We start from the raw sequence: 24,357 nt of genomic DNA, 5'->3' as shown, positions 1-24,357 counted from the left end.
AAATAGTCAAATGGAACAAGTTAATCATACAGAATATTAAGAGTAGTTAATAGTATTTCGTAGCATAATATGAACTCAATTATAAAAGCTTTTTCTTCATATTAGCGTTTTATAAGTTTAAATTCGGGTAGTACCTACCCGTTAAGTTCATACTTAGTAGCTAATATACAATTCAACTACTACAATTCTATATGAAAAACTGATTATAATAATATTTCGCGTTCAAACTTTTATACAATATTTTACAAACTTACAATACCGCTTATTTTACATAAAGCATGAAATATAGCACACAATAACTTTGATACAAGATAGTTGTGAAGATAATTCTATCTAGTACACAAGTCGTTCAGCAAAGGCAATAAAGACACGTAATTCATACGTCCAGAAACAAGTCATGCATTCTGGTTTTACTAGGACTACTTCCCATCCTTGGTCTTGTGCAACATAACCGTTATGGCCGTTGATAAGACAGCGTGTTGTAACGTCGTCAAAGGGACGAGGGTTACGTAATGTCCAACAGTCCCGTAATAATCTAAAAACCTCATTTCTTACCCCAATTACCGACTCCGTCACTTGTGGAAACGTTTTGTTTAATAGTTGTAGCCCGATGTTCTTGTTCTCACTTTGGTGAGAAGCGAACATTACTAATCCGTAAGCATAACATGCTTCTTTATGTTGCATGTTAGCCGCTTTTTCTAAATCACGAAGTCCAATATTCGGATATATTGAGTCAAAATAATTTCTTAACCCGTTGCGTAAAATAGCATTTGGGTTCCCCGCAATATATGCGTCAAAGTAAACACATCGTAACTTATGGGTTTCCCAATGTGATATCCCCCATCTTTCAAACGAAAGTCTCTTATAAACCAAGACATTCTTGGAACGTTCTTCGAATGTCTTACAAACTGATCTCGCCTTAAATAGTTGTGCCGAGGAATTCTGGCCGACTCTAGACAAGATTTCATCAATCATGTCTCCGGGTAGGTCTCTTAAAATATTGGGTTGTCTATCCATTTTGTGTTTTTAAACTGTAATATAGACAAGAGTTAGTTTCATAAAAAAATACTTATTAATACAAGCAATTTTTACATATATCATAAAGCATAAGAATACTATATTACATATATTACACCACACGAATACAACTATCTTATTCCGACTCGCTCGTTTCTTCTTCTTCAGTTTTGGTTCGTTTTGCCAAGTTTCTAGGGATATATGATGTTCCCCTAATACGAGCCGTCGTTGTCCACATTGGTTTAGAAAAACCTGGTGGTTTAGAGGTTCCCGGGTCATTGTTACAACTTAAGGACTTCGGGGGTTGATGATACATATAAAGTTCATCGGGGTTGGAATTAGATTTCTCTATTTTTATGCCCTTTCCCTTATTATTTTCTTTTGCCTTTTTAAATTCAGTTGGGGTAATTTCTATAACATCATTGGAATTCTCGTCGGAATCCGATTCATCGGAGAATTGGTAATCCTCTCAATATTTTGCTTCCTTGGCGGAAACACCATTGACCATAATTAACCTTGGTCGGTTGGTTGAGGATTCTCTTTTACTTAACCGTTTTATTATTTCCCCCACCGGTTCCGATTCTTCTTCCGGTTCCGATTCTTCTTCCGGTTCCGATTCTTCTTCCGGTTCTGACTCTTCTTCCGGTTCCTCTTCGGGAACTTGTGAATCAGTCCACGAATCATTCCAATTTACATTTGACTCTTCATTATTATTAGGTGAGTCAATGGGACATGTTCTAGAGGTAGACATCTATCACATAATATCAAACACGTTAAGAGATTAATATATCACATAATATTCATATGTTAAAAATATATAGTTTCCAACAAAAATGTTAAGCAATCATTTTTAAAGAAAACACGGTCGAAGTCCAGACTCACTAATGCATCCTAACAAACTCGATAAGACACACTAATGCAAATTTTCTGGTTCTCTAAGACCAACGCTCTGATACCAACTGAAATGTCCCGTTCTTATTGATTAAAAACGTTCCATATTAATTGATTTCGTTGCGAGGTTTTGACCTCTATATGAGACATTTTTCAAAGACTGCATTCATTTTTAAAACAAACCATAACCTTTATTTCATAGATAAAGGTTTAAAAAGCTTTACGTAGATTATCAAATAATGATAATCTAAAATATCCTGTTTACACACGACCATTACATAATGGTTTACAATACAAATATGTTACATCGAAATCAGTTTCTTGAATGCAGTTTTTACACAATATCATACAAACATGAACTCCAAATCTTGTCCTTATTTTAGTATGCAACAGCGGAAGCTCTTAGTATTCACCTGAGAATAAACATGCTTTAAACGTCAACAAAAAATGTTGGTGAGTTATAGGTTTAACCTATATATATCAAATCGTAACAATAGACCACAAGATTTCATATTTCAATACACATCCCATACATAGAGATAAAAATCATTCATATGGTGAACACCTGGTAACCGACAATAACAAGATGCATATATAAGAATATCCCCATCATTCCGGGACACCCTTCGGATATGATATAAATTTCGAAGTACTAAAGCATCCGGTACTTTGGATGGGGTTTGTTAGGCCCAATAGGTCTATCTTTAGGATTCGCGTCAATTAGGGTGTCTGTTCCCTAATTCTTAGATTACCAGACTTAATAAAAAGGGGCATATTCGATTTCGATAATTCAACCATAGAATGTAGTTTCACGTACTTGTGTCTATTTTGTAAATCATTTATAAAACCTGCATGTATTCTCATCCCAAAAATATTAGATTTTAAAAGTGGGAGTATAACTCACTTTCACAGATTTTTTACTTCGTCGGGAAGTAAGACTTGGCCACTGGTTGATTCACGAACCTATAACAATATATACATATATATCAAAGTATGTTCAAAATATATTTACAACACTTTTAATATATTTTGATGTTTTAAGTTTATTAAGTCAGCTGTCCTCGTTAGTAACCTACAACTAGTTGTCCACAGTTAGATGTACAGAAATAAATCGATAAATATTATCTTGAATCAATCCACGACCCAGTGTATACGTATCTCAGTATTGATCACAACTCAAACTATATATATTTTGGAATCAACCTCAACCCTGTATAGCTAACTCCAACATTCACATATAGAGTGTCTATGGTTGTTCCGAAATATATATAGATGTGTCGACATGATAGGTCGAAACATTGTATACGTGTCTATGGTATCTCAAGATTACATAATATACAATACAAGTTGATTAAGTTATGGTTGGAATAGATTTGTTACCAATTTTCACGTAGCTAAAATGAGAAAAATTATCCAATCTTGTTTTACCCATAACTTCTTCATTTTAAATCCGTTTTGAGTGAATCAAATTGCTATGGTTTCATATTGAACTCTATTTTATGAATCTAAACAGAAAAGTATAGGTTTATAGTCGGAAAAATAAGTTACAAGTCGTTTTTGTAAAGGTAGTCATTTCAGTCGAAAGAACGACGTCTAGATGACCATTTTAGAAAACATACTTCCACTTTGAGTTTAATCATAATTTTTGGATATAGTTTCATGTTCATAATAAAAATCATTTTCTCAGAATAACAATTTTTAAATCAAAGTTTATCATAGTTTTTAATTAACTAACCCAAAACAGCCCGCGGTGTTACTACGACGGCGTAAATCCGATTTTACGGTGTTTTTCGTGTTTCCAGGTTTTAAATCATTAAGTTAGCATATCATATAGATATAGAACATGTGTTTAGTTGATTTTAAAAGTCAAGTTAGAAGGATTAACTTTTGTTTGCGAACAAGTTTAGAATTAACTAAACTATGTTCTAGTGATTACTAGTTTAAACCTTCGAATAAGATAGCTTTATATGTATGAATCGAATGATGTTATGAACATCATTACTACCTTAATTTCCTTGGATAAACCTACTGGAAAATAGAAAAATGGATCTAGCTTCAATGGATCCTTGGATGGCTCGAAGTTCTTGAAGCAGAATCATGACACGAAAACAAGTTCAAGTAAGATCATCACTTGAAATAAGATTGTTATAGTTATAGAAATTGAACCAAAGTTTGAATATGATTATTACCTTGTATTAGAATGATAACCTACTGTAAGAAACAAAGATTTCTTGAGGTTGGATGATCACCTTACAAGATTGGAAGTGAGCTAGCAAACTTGAAAGTATTCTTGATTTTATGAAACTAGAACTTTTGGAATTTATGAAGAACACTTAGAACTTGAAGATAGAACTTGAGAGAGATCAATTAGATGAAGAAAATTGAAGAATGAAAGTGTTTGTAGGTGTTTTTGGTCGTTGGTGTATGGATGAGATATAAAGGATATGTAATTTTGTTTTCATGTAAATAAGTCATGAATGATTACTCATATTTTTGTAATTTTATGAGATATTTCATGCTAGTTGCCAAATGATGGTTCCCACATGTGTTAGGTGACTCACATGGGCTGCTAAGAGCTGATCATTGGAGTGTATATACCAATAGTACATACATCTAAAAGCTGTGTATTGTACGAGTACGAATACGGGTGCATACGAGTAGAATTGTTGATGAAACTGAACGAGGATGTAATTGTAAGCATTTTTGTTAAGTAGAAGTATTTTGATAAGTGTATTGAAGTCTTTCAAAAGTGTATAAATACATATTAAAACACTACATGTATATACATTTTAACTGAGTCGTTAAGTCATCGTTAGTCGTTACATGTAAGTGTTGTTTTGAAACCTTTAGGTTAACGATCTTGTTAAATGTTGTTAACCCAATGTTTATAATATCAAATGAGATTTTAAATTATTATATTATCATGATATTATCATGTATGAATATCTCTTAATATGATATATATACATTAAATGTCTTTACAACGATAATCGTTACATATATGTCTCGTTTAAAAATCATTAAGTTAGTAGTCTTGTTTTTACATATGTAGTTCATTGTTAATATACTTAATGATATGTTTACTTATCATAGTATCATGTTAACTATATATATATCCATATATATGTCATCATATAGTTTTTACAAGTTTTAACGTTCGTGAATCACCGATCAACTTGGGTGGTCAATTGTCTATATGAAACATATTTCAATTAATCAAGTCTTAACAAGTTTGATTGCTTAACATGTTGGAAACATTTAATCATGTAAATATCAATCTCAATTAATATATATAAACATGGAAAAGTTCGGGTCACTACATATACCAATAGTACATACATCTAAAAGCTGTGTATTGTACGAGTACGAATACGGGTGCATACGAGTAGAATTGTTGATGAAACTGAACGAGGATATAATTGTAAGCATTTTTGTTAAGTAGAAGTACTTTGATATGTGTCTTGAAGTCTTTCAAAAGTGTAAGAATACATATCAAAACACAACATGTATATACATTCTAATGGAGTCGTTAAGTCTTCGTTAGTCGTTACATGTAAGTGTTGTTTTAAAACCTTTAAATTAACGATCTCAATTAATGTTGTTAACCCAATATTTATTATATCAAATGAGATGTTAAATTATTATATTATCATGATATTATGATGTATTAATATCTCTTAATATGATATATACATTAAAATATCGTTACAACGATAATCGTTACATATAAGTCTCGTTTCGTAATTCTTGAGTTAGTAGTCTTGTTTTTACATATGTAGTTCATTGTTAACACACTTAATGATATATTTAAATATCATTTTATCATGTTAAATATAGTGCATCAATATCTTAATGTGATACATATGTATTTAGTAGACGTTATCATAACGATAATCGTTATATATATCATTTCGAGTTTCATAACTTAGAAATCTCATTTCTTATGTATATCACACATTGTTAATATACCTAGTGAGATACTTACTCATCATAATCTCATGTCAACCATATATATATGTCTATATATACCACAACATGTAGTTTTTACAATTTTGTAACGTTCGTGAATCGCCGGTTAACTTGGGTGATCAATTGTCTATATGAAACTTATTTCATTTAATCAAGTCTTAACAAGTTTGATTGCTTAACATGTTGGAAACATTTAGTCATGTAAATATCAATCTCAATTAATATATATAAACATGGAAAAGTTCAGGTCACTACAACACACACGGTTCATGAGGTCCATGAACACAACTGGTGCGTTAGTCAATCCAAACGGCATAACCATAAACTCGAAATGACTGTAACGCGTCCTGAAAGCAGTCTTTGGAATATCATCCTCCTTCACCCACATTTGATGATACCCGAAACGTAAATCGATCTTCGAATAAACCGACAAGCCTTGTAGTTGATCAAATTAGTCGTCGATTCTCGGTAGTGGGTAACGGTTCTTGATGGTTAGCTTGTTCAACTCTCAGTAGTCGATACACAACCTGAATGTACCATCTTTCTTCTTGACAAACAAAACAGGAGCTCCCCACGGTGATGTGCTTGGTCGAATGAAACCACGCTCTAAAAGTTCTTGTAATTGACTTTAGAGTTCCTTCATTTTGCTGGGTGCTAGTCTGTATGGAGCACAAGCTATTGGTGCAGCTCCTGGTACAAGATCTATTTAAAATTCAATAGATCGATGTGGAGGTAGTCCCGGTAATTCTTTCAGAAATACATCAGGAAATTCTTTTGCAATGGGAACATCATTGATGTTCTTTTCTTCGGTTTGTACTTTCTCGACATGTACTAGCACAGCATAGCAACCTTTTCTTACTAGCTTTTGTGCCTTCAAATTACTAATAAGATTTAGCTTCGCGTTGCTCTTTTCTCCGTATACCATTAAGGGTTTTCTTTCTTCTCGTACAATGCGAATTGCATTTTTGTAACATATGATCTCTGCTTTCTCCTTTTTCAACCAGTCCATGCCAATTATTACATCAAAACTCCCTAAATCTACTGGTATCAAATCAATCTTAAACATTTCACTAACCAGTTTAATTTCTCGATTCCGACATATTTTATCTGCCGAAATTAATTTACCGTTTGCTAATTCGAGTAAAAATTTATTATTCATAGGCATCAATGGACCACTTAATTTAGCACAAAAATCTCTACTCATATAGCTTCGATCCGCACCCGAATCAAATAAAACATAAGCAGGTTTTTCATTGATAAGAAACGTACCCGTAACAAGCTCCGGGTCTTCCTGCGCTTCTTCCGCATTAATGTTAAAAACTCTCCCACGGCTTTGCCCATTATTATTTTTCTGGTTTGGGCACGTAGTTTTGTAGTGGCCCTTCTTTCCGCATCCGAAACAAATAATGTGTGCAGTATTTTTCTTTTAGTCACTGGTCCGAATGCTTCACACTTCGTTGCAGCATGACCCTTCCTATTACATTTGGTACATACTACTTCACAAAATTTACCCGGATGATATCCTTCACACCTATAGCATGGAATTTTATGATTGTTGTTGTCATTGTTGTTATTGAGATTGCTATTGGGATTGATGTGGTTGTTATTATTGTTGGGACGTTTGGTGAAGTTATTGTTATTGGGATACTTGTTGTAGTTGTTGTTGGGATTGCGATTGTTGTTGTTGCAATTGATGTTGCGGTTGTTGGGATAGTTGTTGCGATTGTAGTTGTGATTGTTGTTGTTGTTATATTGGTAACTCTTATCACTGTTTTCTTCCCACTTTCTCTTGACTTGTTTCGTGTTGGCCTCTTCGGCAGCCTGTTCTTTAATCCTTCCCTCAATCTAATTTATGAGTTTGTGAGCCATTTGACTTGCCTTTTGTATGGAGGTGGGCTCGTGTGAACTCACATCTTCTTGAATCCTTTCTGGTAACCCTTTTACAAATGCGTCAATCTTCTCCTCTTCATCTTTGAACGCTCTTGGACACAATAGGCTCAACTCTGTGAATCGTCGTTCGTACGTGGTGATGTCGAAACCTTGCGTTCGTAATCCTCTAAGTTCTACCTTAAGCTTATTGACCTCGTTTCTGGGACGATACTGCTCGTTCATCAAGTGCTTGAATACTGACCACGGTAGTGCGTAAAAAGCATCTTGTCCCACCTGCTCGAGATAGGTGTTCCACCATGTTAACGCAGTACTTGTGAAGGTATGCGTAGCGTACTTTACTTTGTCTTCTTCAGTACATTTACTTATGGCAAACACCGATTCAACCTTTTTGGTCCACCGTTTTAATCCGACTGGACCCCCGGTTCCATCGAATTCCAAAGGTTTACAGGCAGTGAATTCTTTGTAGGAGCATCCTACCCGATTTCTTGTGGAATTAGTTCCACTACTAGAACCAGAGTTATTGTTGTTATTTTTCATTGCGGCCTGCACTACGGCTATGTTCGCAGCAAGGAAAACACGGAAGTCTTCCTCACTCATGTTCAAGTTCTGACGAGTCGTCGGTGCCATTTCCTTCAAAAATAGCCAAAAGAATTGAGTTAATCATATAGAATTTAAGAGTAGTCAATAGTATTTCGTAGCATAATATGAACTCTTTTATAAAAGCTTTTTCTTCATATTAGCGTTTTATAAGTTTTAATTCGGGTAATACCTACCCGTTAAGTTCATACTTAGTAGCTACTATACAATTCAACTACTACGATTCTATATGAAAAACTAAATACAATAATATTTCGCGTTTAAACTTTTATACAATATTTTTACAAATTTACAATACCGTTATTTTACATATAGCATGAAATATAGCACACAATAACTTTGATACAAAATAGTTGTGACAACAATCCTAGTTAATACGCAAGTCGTTCAGCAAAGGCAATAAAAACACGTAATTCATAAGTCGAGAAACAAGTCATGCATTCTGGTTTTACTAAGACTACTTCCCATCCTTGGTGTTGTGGAACATAACCGTTGTGGTCATTGACAAGACAGCATGTTGTAACGTTGTCAAAGGGATGAGGGTTTCGTAATACCCAACAGCCCCGTAACAATCTAAAAACCTTGTTTCTTACCCCAACTACTGAATCCGTCACTTGTGGGAAGGTTTTATTTAAAAGTTGAAATCCAATGTTCTTTTTCTCACTTTGGTGAGAAGCGAACATCACTAACTCGTAAGCATAACATACTTCTTTATGTTGCATGTTAGCAGCTCTTTCTAAAGTTCGAAGTCCTATGTTGGGATATGTTGAGTCAAAATAGGTTTTTAACCCGTAGCGTAAAATTTCATTTGAGTTCCCCGCATTTAACGCTTTAAAGAAAACACGGCGTAACTTACGGTCTCCCCAATGTGATATACCCCATCTTTCAAATGAAAGCCTTTTATAAACTAAGGCATGACTAGAACGTTCATCAAATATTCTACAAACTAATTTTGCGGTAAATAACTGTGCCGACGTGACCAACTTTAGACAAGATTTCATCAATCATGTCCCCGGGTAGGTCTTCTAAAATTTTTAGTTGTCTATCCTTAACATCCATTTTGTTTTTATACTGTAAAAATTGACAAGGGTTAGTTTTTTAAAAGATAATTATCAAATAATACAATCAATTTTCACATATAACATAATAGTACAAGCACACTTATATTACATATTTTACATCTCATGATTACAACTCTTTATTCCGACTCACTTGTTTCTTCCTCTTCGGACTTGTTTCATTTTGCTAACTTTCTAGGGATATATGGTGCTCCCCTAATACGAGCAGTTCTTTTCACAAATGGTCTAGAAAAACCAGGTGGCTTAGAGGTTCCCAGGTTATTATTACAACTTAAGAAATACGAGTGTTGACGATACATATATAGCTCAACGGGGTTGGAATCAAGTTTCTCTATTTTAATGCCCTTTCCCTTATTATATTCTTTTGCTTTTTCAAATTGGGTTGAGGTAATTTCTATAACATCATCGGAATCCTCATCAGGATCCGATTCATCAAAAAATTGGTAATCTTCCCAATATTTTGCTTCCTCGGCGGAAACACCATTGACCATTTGATGTTATGCGAGGTGTAGTACGAAATACTATTATTTTTATTACAAAATAAGATACAATTTACACAAGTTTTATTTATTTATTGAATGGATATACCTAAACCTTGCTACAACACTTATAGGCAGTGTACCTAATCGTAGAGTAGTGTAGTTTTTAGTAAGTTCGGTTCGATTCACAGGGAGCTAGTGATACGTACTATATTTTTAACAACTATATTTATATAATATATATATATATATATATATATATATATATATATATATATATATATATATATATATATATATATATATATATATATATATATATATATATATATATATATATATATATATATATATATATATATAAGTAGTAATAATATTATATAAAAGGGGGGTTTTACCGTTTAATGACCGGTTTGTCGATTTTAAATAAAGTGTAAAGATAAATGACGATAATATAAATGACAGAATTTGAATTGCGATAAAGTAAATTGCAGTAATTAAAATGACAGTAAATAAAGGTACGATGAAATATGAAATAAAAGTATTATGCTTATTTAAACTTCCGTAATCATGATGTTTGACGTTTTGATTTTAATTAATTGTTACCCGGGTTAATTGTCCTTTGTCCTGGTTTATTTGATACCTATCTATTTTTTGTCCATAATTGTCCATCGGTCATAATTATAAAATGCTCGTCAAATTAACCTTATTCCCGAAGTCAAATATTCCAACTAATTAGGGATTCGAACTGTAACAAGGTTTTAATACTTTGTTAACAATTACACCAATTATCCTTGTATGTAATCCACCCCTGTTTTAATGAGATATGAATATTAATTTACCCACTTGATCAGAATGAATAATCAATTACCCAACCCGAATAATTAATTAAATGATCGTAAAAGATGTCGTATAAACGTCACTAAATAGAACATACATAATCATTTTAATAATTATTAGATTAACTAATTTGAAGATAGGTTTGACAGATTCTAATGATTTGTCATTCAATTAGACAATACCCCCTATCTATTAATAGTCAATAGTCCAATGTCCACAAGTGTCGGTCTTTTGTCCAAACCTTAATTATGGTACAAAATCTAATAACCCAATCTTAATTTTTAGTCCAACATCACGATTACTTTATCTCAAATAAGCATAATAATAACTTAGTTACGATACATTAATTTAAAAAGGAAGAACATAGCTTACAGTGGTGATTAATCGCGTAGCGTTGCACGGACAGAATTTCGACTTAAAACCCGTAAAACATTCTTAAAATAACCTTATTATTATTATTATTAACTTAAAATTAAAATTATATTATAAATATATATATATATATATATATATATATATATATATATATATATATATATATATATATATATATATATATATTTACGTTACATAGAAAGGAAAAGAAAAAGATGTGTTAAAACTCGCAAAAAACTGGCGAATTTATAGGACCTGGCCACCAATTCCCTGCCATACGATCGCATGGGAATAAGGCAGCCAGGCCATACGATCGCATGGCCAGCTGGGTCCAGCCCAATCACTTTATTTTCTAGTTTTGCCGACGTTTTATTAATATATAATATAATATATATAATTTTAAGAATTATTTATATATTATATTATATTTATGTGCATAGTTGACTTGTAATTTTAGCTCCGTTGCGTCGCGCATTGATAGTTGGTTCATGTCCCAGTTTCGGATTTTCGAACGTCCTTTCGTACGATTTAATATCTTGTACTTTGCATTTCGCGGCTTGCACTCTTGTAATTTTTAGACGTTTCTCATCATTAAATTGAACCACTTGGATTGTATCTTGTACATTTGAGCTTTTTGGTCATTTGCGTCTTCAAATCGTCGTTTTCTTCTTTTGTCTTCGCACTTATTTATTTAAACGAATATTACATAAAAATTGAACAATTACAACTAAAAGCTTTACATATTGGAAGGATATTGTGCCTAAATATATGTTCATTTGGAGCACTATCAAATATCCCCACACTTGAGCGTTGCTTGTCCTCAAGCAATACAGAACTTAAAATAAAATCACATTTCACTCGAATCACTTTTTTTATTCTCACATTTTATACATCAGTGATTTTGATACGGCGGTATAAACAATGATAGTAACGATGTGGTTTACAGTCCCACATGACTATGAAAATTTCGATCCTTTAAGGAAATTGGATCTTTATGAAAACATTTGATCTTTTGAAAATTCATTCTAGCTTTTACCCTAGATAAGTTTTCCGGAATAACCCTTCACCGTTGTTTGCAAAATATTTTTGTGGGTTTTGTGGGTTTCCGATTTGAAAATTTTAGTTCAAAACTTACAGTTTTGTGTCACCCACTTGCTAACCTTGTATTGGGAAAGCAACACGTCCAGTATACTTGCTCCGTATATTACCTTTTGGTAAACTACCGTCCGGTTGTAAAGGAAAGCGTTGAACAAGCAACTGTTGAGGCAATGTCCCGTGACATGCTTTTGATTATGGTCTATAACGTGTCGGATGCAATTACTATCCTTTGTAGGAGCAATAGTAAAGATCACCCTATAATTTTTCGATCTGGCACACGGTCCTGTCTTCGACCATGCTATGCAACCACCGTTCTTACGTTTGACACCCAATTTGGTTCAGGTGACTTAATGAATTCCGGTGAATTCTTAGCATTTTACGTTCAATGGTAATGAACGCATTGAAAATAGGGTTTTCAGAAAACAAATCGGTTTGTAATTTTATCAAAATATTTTCTCGTTCAAGCTCGCATTTAGATATCATTGAATTCCATGAGTTTGTAATTCTCAATCTTTAAGGTCAATCCCAAGGATTGAGTAATATCAGGCTTAAAAGCTGATTTTTAATCTTTTAAGGAGATTATCCTTTTCTGGAGGTCTGATTCATTAGTCTTATCAACCTAATTTGCACGGCGCCCTCCCCATTTTATGAGACAGATCCTCTCATGGTTAGGATAAGTCTGACCACTTGGCGACCCTGTTTGATGCTGAGGTCCGTGGATTTCCTGCTGATTTTAGAGATGACTTTTCTAGATTTTTCGTCAACCTACAGCTGGTCTGGACGACAACTTCCTGACCTAAATCAAGAAGCGCGTGTCTTTTTCGGAAGACTTTACTTCCTTTTAATGATGGAATTGATTCATCGTGTAGATCCATCTTTCTTTCAAATATATTACAGTAAATCAGGTAAAACTTGGTCAGTATCGTCCAAAGCAAAAGTACCTGCAATAATCTTGTAGAAATATGTGATATATGTAAATTCTTCCCACACTTAGCTTTTATTTTTCTTTGCCTTTTTATTCTCCTTTATTCCATTTTAAATGAATTCAAGCATTTTGGGTTGTTTCTCCATTTATGTTCTCTCTGTGGTAACAATAATTTCAGCATTAACACCTAGTTTTATCGTTCATAAATATGTATAAACATAATTTTGAATTCATTTAGTTGAAAATTTTTCAAATTTTTACAAAATTTGGCAATTAAACTAAGTGTAAATCCGAGAGAATTTATAACCCTTCCCCACACTTGAGATCATGCAATGCCCTCATTTGCATGAAATCAGACTATAATTATAAATTCATGAGGGTGATTAGTGTAGAAAAGTGATTAAAAATACCGAGTTTGCAAACATATTATTTTATATCACATTTGATATTTTGCGTCTTGTCGTCAAAATTAGTAACTTTTGCTGAAATTTAATGCCAGTCTTTGAAAGTGCGCTGTTTTACCCTGTTTTGTATATAAGATAAACTACAAACATATATAATATATATATATATATATATATATATATATATATATATATATATATATATATATATAACCTTTATTTATTAAAACAATTTAAATGAATAATTTTTTTAAAATTTTGTTTCCTTTTACTTTAGGTAGTTTCGTTATGTTTACCTAGTCCGTCCCTCGACAAAATTTAAAATTTGTCATTTTTAAAGCGATTGTTTTAAAATCAAAGATTTTTGGATTTTTAAAATTTTTTTGGTATACTTTAGATCAATATTAAAAATAATGATAACAAAATTTTTCGCCCCGCCCTCGGGTAAAGCAATTTCGGTTCCATGACCTAGTCTTTAACTCACGATGAATTTTAGAAATCATTTTTTAAACTTAAAGAAATAAAGTAATTTTTGATTTTAAATTCATCCAAAACTTAAATTTAAAATGCATATTAATTTCATATAAAACCTATAAAACAAAAAATTTAGAATTGGGGGGGGGGGGGGGGGGAAACTAGTGCTTTAGTGTCTGCTAATGGAAAAGACCAATCGGATTCCATTCTCGGAACTACATGAGAACAGAACAACTAACTCTAGACATCGTTTTTTTTAGAACATTTGAATCTCCCCACACTTAGATAGCTGTGGTGTCGAAATTGTGATTAACTTCATCATCAATTTCTCTTGGACCATAATCAACTTGGATATCTGTGACTTTTGCTTTAAGCCATTGGTCGGATTCCTGTATAATATCCACAAATTCAACTAGGTTTGCCTTTTCTTTAGGTGATAGATTGGATACTAACCGGTTACACAACTTAAAGTTCCGCTTGGTTCTAGCATCGCGAATCCGTTTAATAAGTTTCTTCATTGAACTGTTAATAACGGAGTCATTCGTATCAACAACGGGGTTCTTTGTTATCAAGTCATCATTAGTTGTTACTTCATTTTCCCCACACTTAGGCGTTTTATTATTGTTAAGCACTACCGTTGGAGTTGGTAAAACAATGTGGTTCTTACCAATCGTTTTTGTTGGTTCAACGGTTTTGGTTGGTGGAGATTTAGTCTTTCGAATCACAAAGGTGATTGATTTTTCATCATTACTAAGTGTCATTCTACCTTTTCTTACATCAAATAAGGCCCCGGTGGACGCTAAGAATGGTCGACCTAAAATTAGAGGAATGTTTGAGTCCTCTTCTATGTCAATGACAATAAATTCGACTAGAAAGGTTAAATTACCCACTTGAACGGGTAGGTTTTCAGCAATTCCAACTGGGTGCCTAATGGTTTGATCAAAGAGTCGGACAATCGTCTCTGTTGGACTTAACTCACCTACTCCTAATCTCTTATATAATGAAAGAGGCGTTACACTTACACTTGCACCTAAATCTGCTAGTGCATCATACATGACACAATCACTAAGTAGACAAGGAACAATAAATTCACCCGGATCACCCAACCTGGGTGGAGGTTTTGGTGGAACTGTCTTCACTGGGTTTATTTTTACGATTTTTATTTCTTGTACTTTCTTATTCTTCTTCTTCTTTCCAGAGGTTTCACAAACTTTATTGCCTATTACTTGGTCATACTCCTTTTCTTGGAAACGGGATGGGTGGTCTGTATGGTGCCACCACTGGCTTTACATACTCGGGTGGTGGTGATGGTGTAACTTCTTCATTGTTACTCACATTGAAAACCTTCCCATCTTCTGGTGCTGGTTTTTCAGAATTATTTGAAACCATATTAACATTCTAATTCCGAGGATTTACTTCAGTATTACTCGGTAGCTTTCCTTGTTCCCTCTCACTCATCATGCTAGCAAGAGTACCTACATGTTTTTCTAGATTTAAAATGGAAGCTTGTTGAGTTCTTAATGACTGATCAAACCTCTCATTTGTTTGGGTTTGAGATGTAATAAATTGTGTTTGAGATTCTATTAGCTTTGCCATCATTTCTTCCAGATTTGACTTTTTCTCTTCTGTTTGTTGCGGTGGTTTATACAAGCTAGGTCTTTGTTGATTGAAAGTGTTGTTTTGAGTTGGTTGGTTATTCGGACCTTGTTGTACGAGTTGTTGTTGGGTCCATTTGGATTGTAAAGAATGTTTTGATTTCGATTAAAATTTAGCCTTGGCTGTTGATAATTATTTTGATAATTATTTCCCGGCCTTTGGTTCATGTAAGAAACATTCTCACGTTGTTCCATCGTTTGCTCAATGTGACAATCTTTCGTTAAGTGTGGTCCACTGCATTGCTCACAACTGATTCGTATTGCATGAATATCTTTAGTCATCTTTTCCATTCGTCTCTCAAAAGCATCTATTTTTGCAGAAACAGAATCAAAGTCATGGCTAGAATCCGCTCTAGCCGCTTTAGATGAACGAAAGATATCTTTTTCCTGGTGCCACTCATACGAGTGGGAGGCTGTATTATCAATTATCTTGTGAGCTTCGGTAGCGGTTTTCTTCATAATGGAACCACCAGCTGCTATATCGATGTCTTTTCATGTAGTAATATCGCATCCTTGGTAGAATATTTGTACTATTTGATAAGTGTCTAAACCATGTTGAGGACATCCTTTCAACAACTTTCCAAATCTTGTCCACGCCTCATATTGAGTTTCATTTGGCTTTTGTGTGAATGTAACAATTTCTCCTTGAAGTCTCACGGCTTTAGATGCCGGAAAGAATTGTTTAAGAAATTTTTTGACTAAAACATCCCATGTATCAATCGCCCCTTCAGGTAATGATTCTAACCAATCTTTGGCTTCTCCCTTTAAAGTCGAGGGAAATAACATGAGATAGATCTGTTCATCTTCAACTTCTCTGATTTTGAATAGAGTACAAATCCTATTAAAGGTTCAAAGATGTTCGTTTGGATCTTCCTTCGGCGCACCACTAAATTAGCATTGATTAGTTACCATGTGTAGGATTTGTCCTTTGATTTCATAATTTGGCGCATTAATGTCTGGCTTAATAATGGCGTAATCTTGGCCCGTGCGTGTGGCTCTCATTCGGTCTTCTATACTTACAGGTTCTGTTACTTCCATAATTGAATTTGTTGAATCTGAATCACTAGAGGATTCTGATTTAATGGCTTCTTCCTCGACAATCTCTGGATGTGTAATTTGTGGTTCCGGAGGAATAATTATGGTTCAGGATCTCTGAATTGTCCTTGAATATCCTTCGGGTTCTCAATTGTGAAGTCGGGTTCAGAAAATGGATTATCGAAAATTTGAGTTGGAGTACTTGTTCGACTAGATGATGATTCTAAAGAAAAATCAACGGCGGCAATATTAGCTAGATGTCTTGATCTGGTTACAGGTGGTGAACGTATGAAAGGTGGTGAACGTTTTGCTCGGTGCATTAACTGAATATCCTATTAGTTATAAAGATAAAAATTATTAAAGTTATCAAATTAATAGACTTTTCTGATTTTGCCCACGTTTCGAATAGCCAATAGATGCAGCAGGTAGCCAGGACCCTTTAAATCGGAAGCCCACAACTCGCCACTAACAAATCCAACTATTACTACGAATCAGAAAATTTTGGATGTCTATCAATTAAACCACTTAAAATAATTTTTCGTCGAAGTTTTAAAGAAAATAAAGAAAATTCTATGTCCTAAAAACTAGAGCGTCGAGAAATAAGAAAGAAAAAGAGTGCGTCGAAAAATAAAAGGTCGAAAAATAATAATAAGAAAGTAGCGCGTCGAAACTTAAAAGTCTAAAAATTTAAATATTAAAAGTTGCGTCTAAAGGAAATAAAACTTAAAGGAATTCTATATCCAAAACGGCAATAACTTAATTAGGCACTAAAATCTATTAAATACTAAAGCGAAAAATAGTGTCGTAAATTTCTAAAGCGCCTAAATCTTAATTCTAAAGAAAAAGCACTTAAGTGATTTTACGGCAAAACCTGAAAACTAGAAATAGTACGGCAAAATACTAAGCTTAAAACTATAATTATGATCGATACGATTAAAAAGGTATAAATAATAAAAGGATATAATCTAAAATGATGAAAATAAGATTTTATATAAAAATATTATTTTTATATTATTCTATATAATTAATACAAGTAAATAAACTTGAATTTACAAATAATAAATAAAACTAGATATAAATATATTAATTAAAACAAACCATAATTAAATTAAATAATAATAATTATAAAAACCCTACTTCGTAATTAATGTTTTAAGGATCAGGTCTGTCTAGTTAAACCATGCGGTCGCATGGATTATGGCCTACGGGCTCATGCGGTCGCATGACCCAGTTTACCAGAAATAAATTGGGCTTTGAAAAGGCTTCGACCCAGTTTTAAATTTTAATTATTATTATTATTTTTTCTGATTTTAATTTATATAAAATATTTATATAAAATATATAAAAAAAACGTATATTTAAAATTCTAAAAATAAAAATATTTTTTAACTTTATATATCTTAAAATTATATATATAGATTTAAACACACACACACACACACACACACACACATATATATATATATATATATATATATATATATATATATATATATATATATATATATATATATAGAATTTTTTTATTTTTTTATGTTTTATATTTTTAAACTTATATATTTTTTATTTACAAAAATAGATTAAAAACTAATAATTTTTTTTTTTAGAATATAGCGTTTCGCTTCGCGTCCCCGGCAGCGGCGCCAAAAACTTGATGTTATGCGAGGTATAGTACGAAATACTATTATTTTTATTACGAAATAAGATACAATTTACACAAGTTTTATTTATTTATTGAATGGATATACCTAAACCTTGCTACAACAATTATAGGCAGTGTACCTAATCGTAGAGTAATGTAGTTTTTAGTAAGTTCGGTTCGTTCCACATGGAGCTAGTGATACGTACTATATTTTTAACAATATATATATATATATATATATATATATATATATATATATATATATATATATATATATAAGTAGTAATAATATTATATAAAAGGGGGGTTTTACCGTTTAATGACCGGTTTGTCGATTTAAATTAAACGTAAAGATAAATGACGATGATATAAATGACAAAATTTGAATTGCGATAAAGTAAATTGCAGTAATTAAAATGACAGTAAATAAAGGTACGATGAAATATGAAATAAAAGTATTATGCTTATTTAAACTTCCGTAATCAGGATGTTTGACGTTTTGATTTTAATTAATTGTTACCCGGGTTAATTGTCCTTTGTCCTGGTTTATTTGATACCTATCTGCTTTTTGTCCATAATAGTCCATCGGTCATAATTATAAAATGCTCGTCAAATTAACCTTATTCCCGAAGTCAAATATTCCAACTAATTAGGGATTCGAACTGTAACAAGGTTTTAATACTTTGTTAACAATTACACCAATTATCCTTGTGTAGTGACCCGAACTTTTTCATGTTAATATATATTAAATGAAATTGATATTTATATGATTAAGTGTTTCCAACATGTTAAGCAATCAAACTTGTTAAGACTTGATTAATTGAAATAGGTTTTATATAGACAATTTACCACCCAAGTTGACCGGTGATTCACGAACGTTAAAACTTGTAAAAACTATATGATGTCATATATATGGATATATATATATATATATATATATATATATATATATATATATATATATATATATATATATATATATATATATATATATATATATATATATATATATATATATATATATATATATATATATATAATTAACATGGTATTATGATAAGTAAACATATCATTAAGTATATTAACAATGAACTACATATGTAAAAACAAGAGTACTAACTTAATGATTTCGAAACGAGACATATATGTAACGATTATCGTTGTAACGATATTTAATTGTATATATATCATATTAAGATATATTAATATATCATAATATCATGATAATGTAATAATTTAACATCTCATTTGATATAATAAACAATGGGTTAACAATACTTAACATGATCGTTAACCTAAAGGCTTCAAAACAACATTTACATGTAACGACTAACGATGACTTAACGACTCAGTTAAAATGTATATACATGTAGTGTTTTAATATGTATTTATATACTTTTGAAAGACTTCAAGAGACTTATCAAAATACTTCTACTTAACAAAAATACTTACAATTACATCCTCGTTCAGTTTCATCAACAATTCTACTCGTATGCACCCGTATTCGTACTCGTACAATACACAGCTTTTAGATGTATGTACTATTGGTATATACACTCCAATGATCAGCTCTTAGCAGCCCATGTGAGTCACCTAACACATGTGGGAACCATCATTTGGCAACTAGCATGAAATATCTCATAAAATTACAAAAATATTAGTAATCATTCATGACTTATTTACATGTAAACAAAATTACACATCCTTTATATCTAATCCATATACCAATGACCAAAAACACCTACAAACACTTTTATTCATCAATTTTCTTCATCAAATTGATCTCTCTCAAGTTCTATCTTCAAGTTCTAAGTGTTCTTCATAAATTCTATAAGTTCTAGTTTCATAAAATCAAGAATACTTTCAAGTTTGCTAGCTTACTTCCAATCTTGTAAAGTGATCATCCAACCTAAAAAAATCTTTCTTATTTACAGTAATATATCTTTCTAATACAAGGTAATACTCATATTCAAACTTTGATTCAATTTCTATAACTATAACAATCTTATTTCGAGTGGAAATCTTACTTGAACTTGTTTTCGTGTCATTATTCTGCTTCAAGAACTTTCAAGCCATCCAAGGATCCTTTGAAGCTAGATCCATTTTTCTCTTTTCCAGTAGGTTTATCCATAAAACTTGAGGTAGTAATGATGTTCATAACATCATTCGATTCATACAGATTAAGCTATCTTATTCGAAGGTTTAAACTTGTAATTACTAGAACATAGTTTAGTTAATTCTAAACTTGTTCGCAAACAGAAGTTAATCCTTCTAAATTGACTTTTAAAATCAACTAAACACATGTTCTATATCTATATGATATGCTAACTTAATGATTTAAAACCTGAAAACACGAAAAATACCGTAAAACTGGATATACGCCGTCGTAGTAACACCGCGGGCTGTTTTGGGTTAGTTAATTAAAAACTATAATAAACTTTGATTTAAAAGTTGTTCTTCTGGGAAAATGATTTTTCTTATGAACATGAAACTATATCCAAAAATCATGATTAAACTCAAAGTGGAAGTATGTTTTCCAAAATGATCATCTAGACGTCGTTCTTTCGACTGAAATGACTACCTTTACAAAAACGACTGAAATGACTACCTTTACAAAAACTCCTGAAATGACTACCTTTACAAAAACGACTGAAATGACTACCTTTACAAAAATGACTTGTAACTTGGAGTTAGCTATACAGGGTTGAGGTTGATTCCAAAAATATATATACTTTGAGTTGTGATCTAGCCTGAGACATGTATACACTGGGTCGTGGATTGATTCAAGATAATATATATCAATTTATTTCTGTACATCTAACTATGGACAACTAGTTGTAGGTTACTAACGAGGACAGCTGACTGAAAATATTTAAAACATTAAAATGTATTAAAAAATGTTGTAAATATATTTTGAACATACTTTGATATATATGTACATATTTGTTATAGGTTCGTGAATCGAGCAGTGGCCAAGTCTTACTTCCCGAAGAAGTAAAAATCTGTGAAAGTGAGTTATAGTCTCATTTTTAAAATCTAATATTTTTGGGATGAGAATACATGCAGTTTTATAAATGTTTTACAAAATAGACACAAGTATGCGAAACTACATTCTATGATTGGATTATTAAACCGAATAGCGCCCTTCAAGTCTAGTAGCCTAAGAATTAGGGAAATGGCCCCTAATTGACGTGAATCCTAAAGATAGATCTATTGGGCTTAACAACCCCCATTCAGGTTATGGATGGTTTAGTACTTCGAGATTATTATACAGACGAGAGGTTCTGTTTTGGGGATATTCTATGCATTAAGTTAACGTCGGTTACCAGGTGTTCAACATATGAATGATTTTTATCTCTATGCAGTTTGCGAAATGCCTGATAAGAGATGTGTTATAAAAATGAAATCTTGTGGTCTATTATTATGATTTAATAATATGTAGGTTAAACCTATAACTCACCAATAATTTTGTTGACGTTTTAAACATGTTTATTCTCAGGTGATTATTAAGAGCTTCCGCTGTTGCATACTAAATTAAGGACAAGATTTGGAGTCCATGCTTGTATAATATTATTTAAAAACTGCATTCGAAGACTTATGTTGATGTGTAATATTATTGTAAACCATTATCGTGTGAAAAACGCTATATTTTAGATTATCATTTGATAATCGTCGTAATATTTTAAAGGTTATGGTTTACTTTAAAATCGAACGCAGTCTTGGAAAAACGTCTCATATAGAGGTCAAAACCTCGCGACGAAATCAATTAATATGGAACGTTTATAATCAATATGAACGGGACATTTCACCTTGTATGTAATCCACCCCTATTTTAATGAGATATGAATATTAATTTACCCACTTGATCAGAATGAATAATCAATTACCCAACCCGAATAATTAATTAAAGGATCGTAAAAGATGTCGTATAAAAGTCACTAAATAGAACATACATAATCATTTTAATAATTATTAGATTAACTAATTTGAAGATAGGTTCGACAGATTCTAATGATTTGTCATTCGATTAGACAATACCCCCTATCTATTAATAGTCAATAGTCCAATGTCCAAAAGTGTCGGTCTTTTGTCCAAACCTTAATTATGGTACAAAATCTAATAATCCAATCTTAATTTTTAGTCCAACATCACGATTAATTTGGCTCAAATAAGCATAATAATAACTTAGTTACGATACATTAATTTAAAAAGGAAGAACATAGCTTACAGTGGTGATTAATCGCGTACCGTTGCACGGACAGAATTTCGACTTTAAACCCGTAAAACATTCTTAAAATAACCTTATTATTATTAACTTACAAATAAAATTATATATATATATATATATATATATATATATATATATATATATATATATATATATATATATATATATATATATATATATATATATACGTTACATAGAAAGGAAAAGAAAAAGATGTGTTAAAACTCGCAGAAAACTAGCTAATTTATAGGACCTGGCCACCAATTCCCTGCCATGCGATCGCATGGGAATAAGGCATCCAGGCCATGCAATCGCATGGCCAACTGGATCCAGCCCCACCGGAAGAAGAAGAAGAACCGGAAGAAGAGGAACCAGAAGAAGAGGAACCGGAAGAAGAAGAGGTTCCGGAGGGGGAAGTATTAGGAACTACAGAAAAACGGTCAAATAAAAGAAAATCCTCAACCAATGGACCAAAGTTAATAATGGTCAATGGTGTTTCCGCTAAGGAAGCAAAATATTGGGAAGATTACCAATTCTCCAATGAATCGGATCCCGATGAGGATTCCGATGATGTTATAGAAATTACCTCGACCCAATTTAATAAAGCGAAAGAAAATAATAAGGGAAAGGTATAAAAATAGAGAAACCTGATTCCAACCCCGATGAACTTTATATGTATCGGCAACATCCGTATTTCCTAAAATGTAACAATGACCCGGGAACCTCTAAACCACCAGGTTTTTCTAAACCATTGTGGAAAACGACAGCTCGTATTAGGGGAACATCATATATCCCTAGGAAATTAGCAAAACGAACCAAGTCCGAAGAAGAAGAAACGAGTGAGTCGGATTAAAGAGTTGTAATCATGTTGTGTAATATATGTAATATAGTGTGCTTGTACTTTTATGTTCTATGTAAAAATTGCTTGTATTGTTTGTTAATTATCTTTTAAGAATCTAATCCTTATCTATTTTACAGTATAAAAACAAAATGGACGTTAAGGGTAGACAACCGAATATTTTAGAAGACCTACCAGAGGATATGATTGAGGAAATCTTGTCTAGAGTCGGTCAGAATTTATCAGCACATTTAGTTATGGCGAAATTAACTTGTTAAACATTTGAAAGACTTTCCAGAAATGCCTTAGTTTATAAAAGGCTTTCCTTTGATAGGTGAGGTATATCACATTGGGGAGACCGTAAGTTACGTCGTGTTTTCTTTAAAGCGTTAAATGCGGGGAACCCAAATGCAATTTTACGCTACGGGTTAAGAACCTATTTTGACTCAACATATCCCAACATAGGATTTCGTGAGTTAAAAAGAGCTTCTAACATGCAACATAAAGAAGCATGTTATACTTACCGGTTAATAATGTTCGCTTCTCATCAAATTGAGAAAAAGAACATTGGGTTGCAACTTTTAAATAAAACATTCCCACAAGTGATGGAGTCGGTAGTTGAGATGAGAAACAAGGTTTTTAGATTATTACGGGGCTGTTGGGCATTACGAAACCCTCGTCCTTTTGACGACATTACAACATGCTGTCTTGTCAACGGTCACAACGGTTATGTTAAACAAGACCAAGGATGGGAAGTAGTCATAGTAAAACCAGAATGCATGACTTGTTTCTGGACGTATGAATTACGTGTCTTTATTGCCTTTGTTGAACGACTTGCGTATTAACTAGAATTGTCTTCGCAACTGTTTTGTATCAGAGTTTTTATGTGCTATATTTCATGCTATATGTAAAATAGCGGTA

The sequence above is a fragment of the Rutidosis leptorrhynchoides genome, chromosome 11 (assembly GCF_046630445.1).
Source record: "Rutidosis leptorrhynchoides isolate AG116_Rl617_1_P2 chromosome 11, CSIRO_AGI_Rlap_v1, whole genome shotgun sequence".
Classification (NCBI taxonomy): Eukaryota; Viridiplantae; Streptophyta; class Magnoliopsida; order Asterales; family Asteraceae; genus Rutidosis; species Rutidosis leptorrhynchoides.
The sequence above is the reverse complement of the archived record's forward strand: the minus strand, read 5'-3'. Positions refer to the sequence as shown.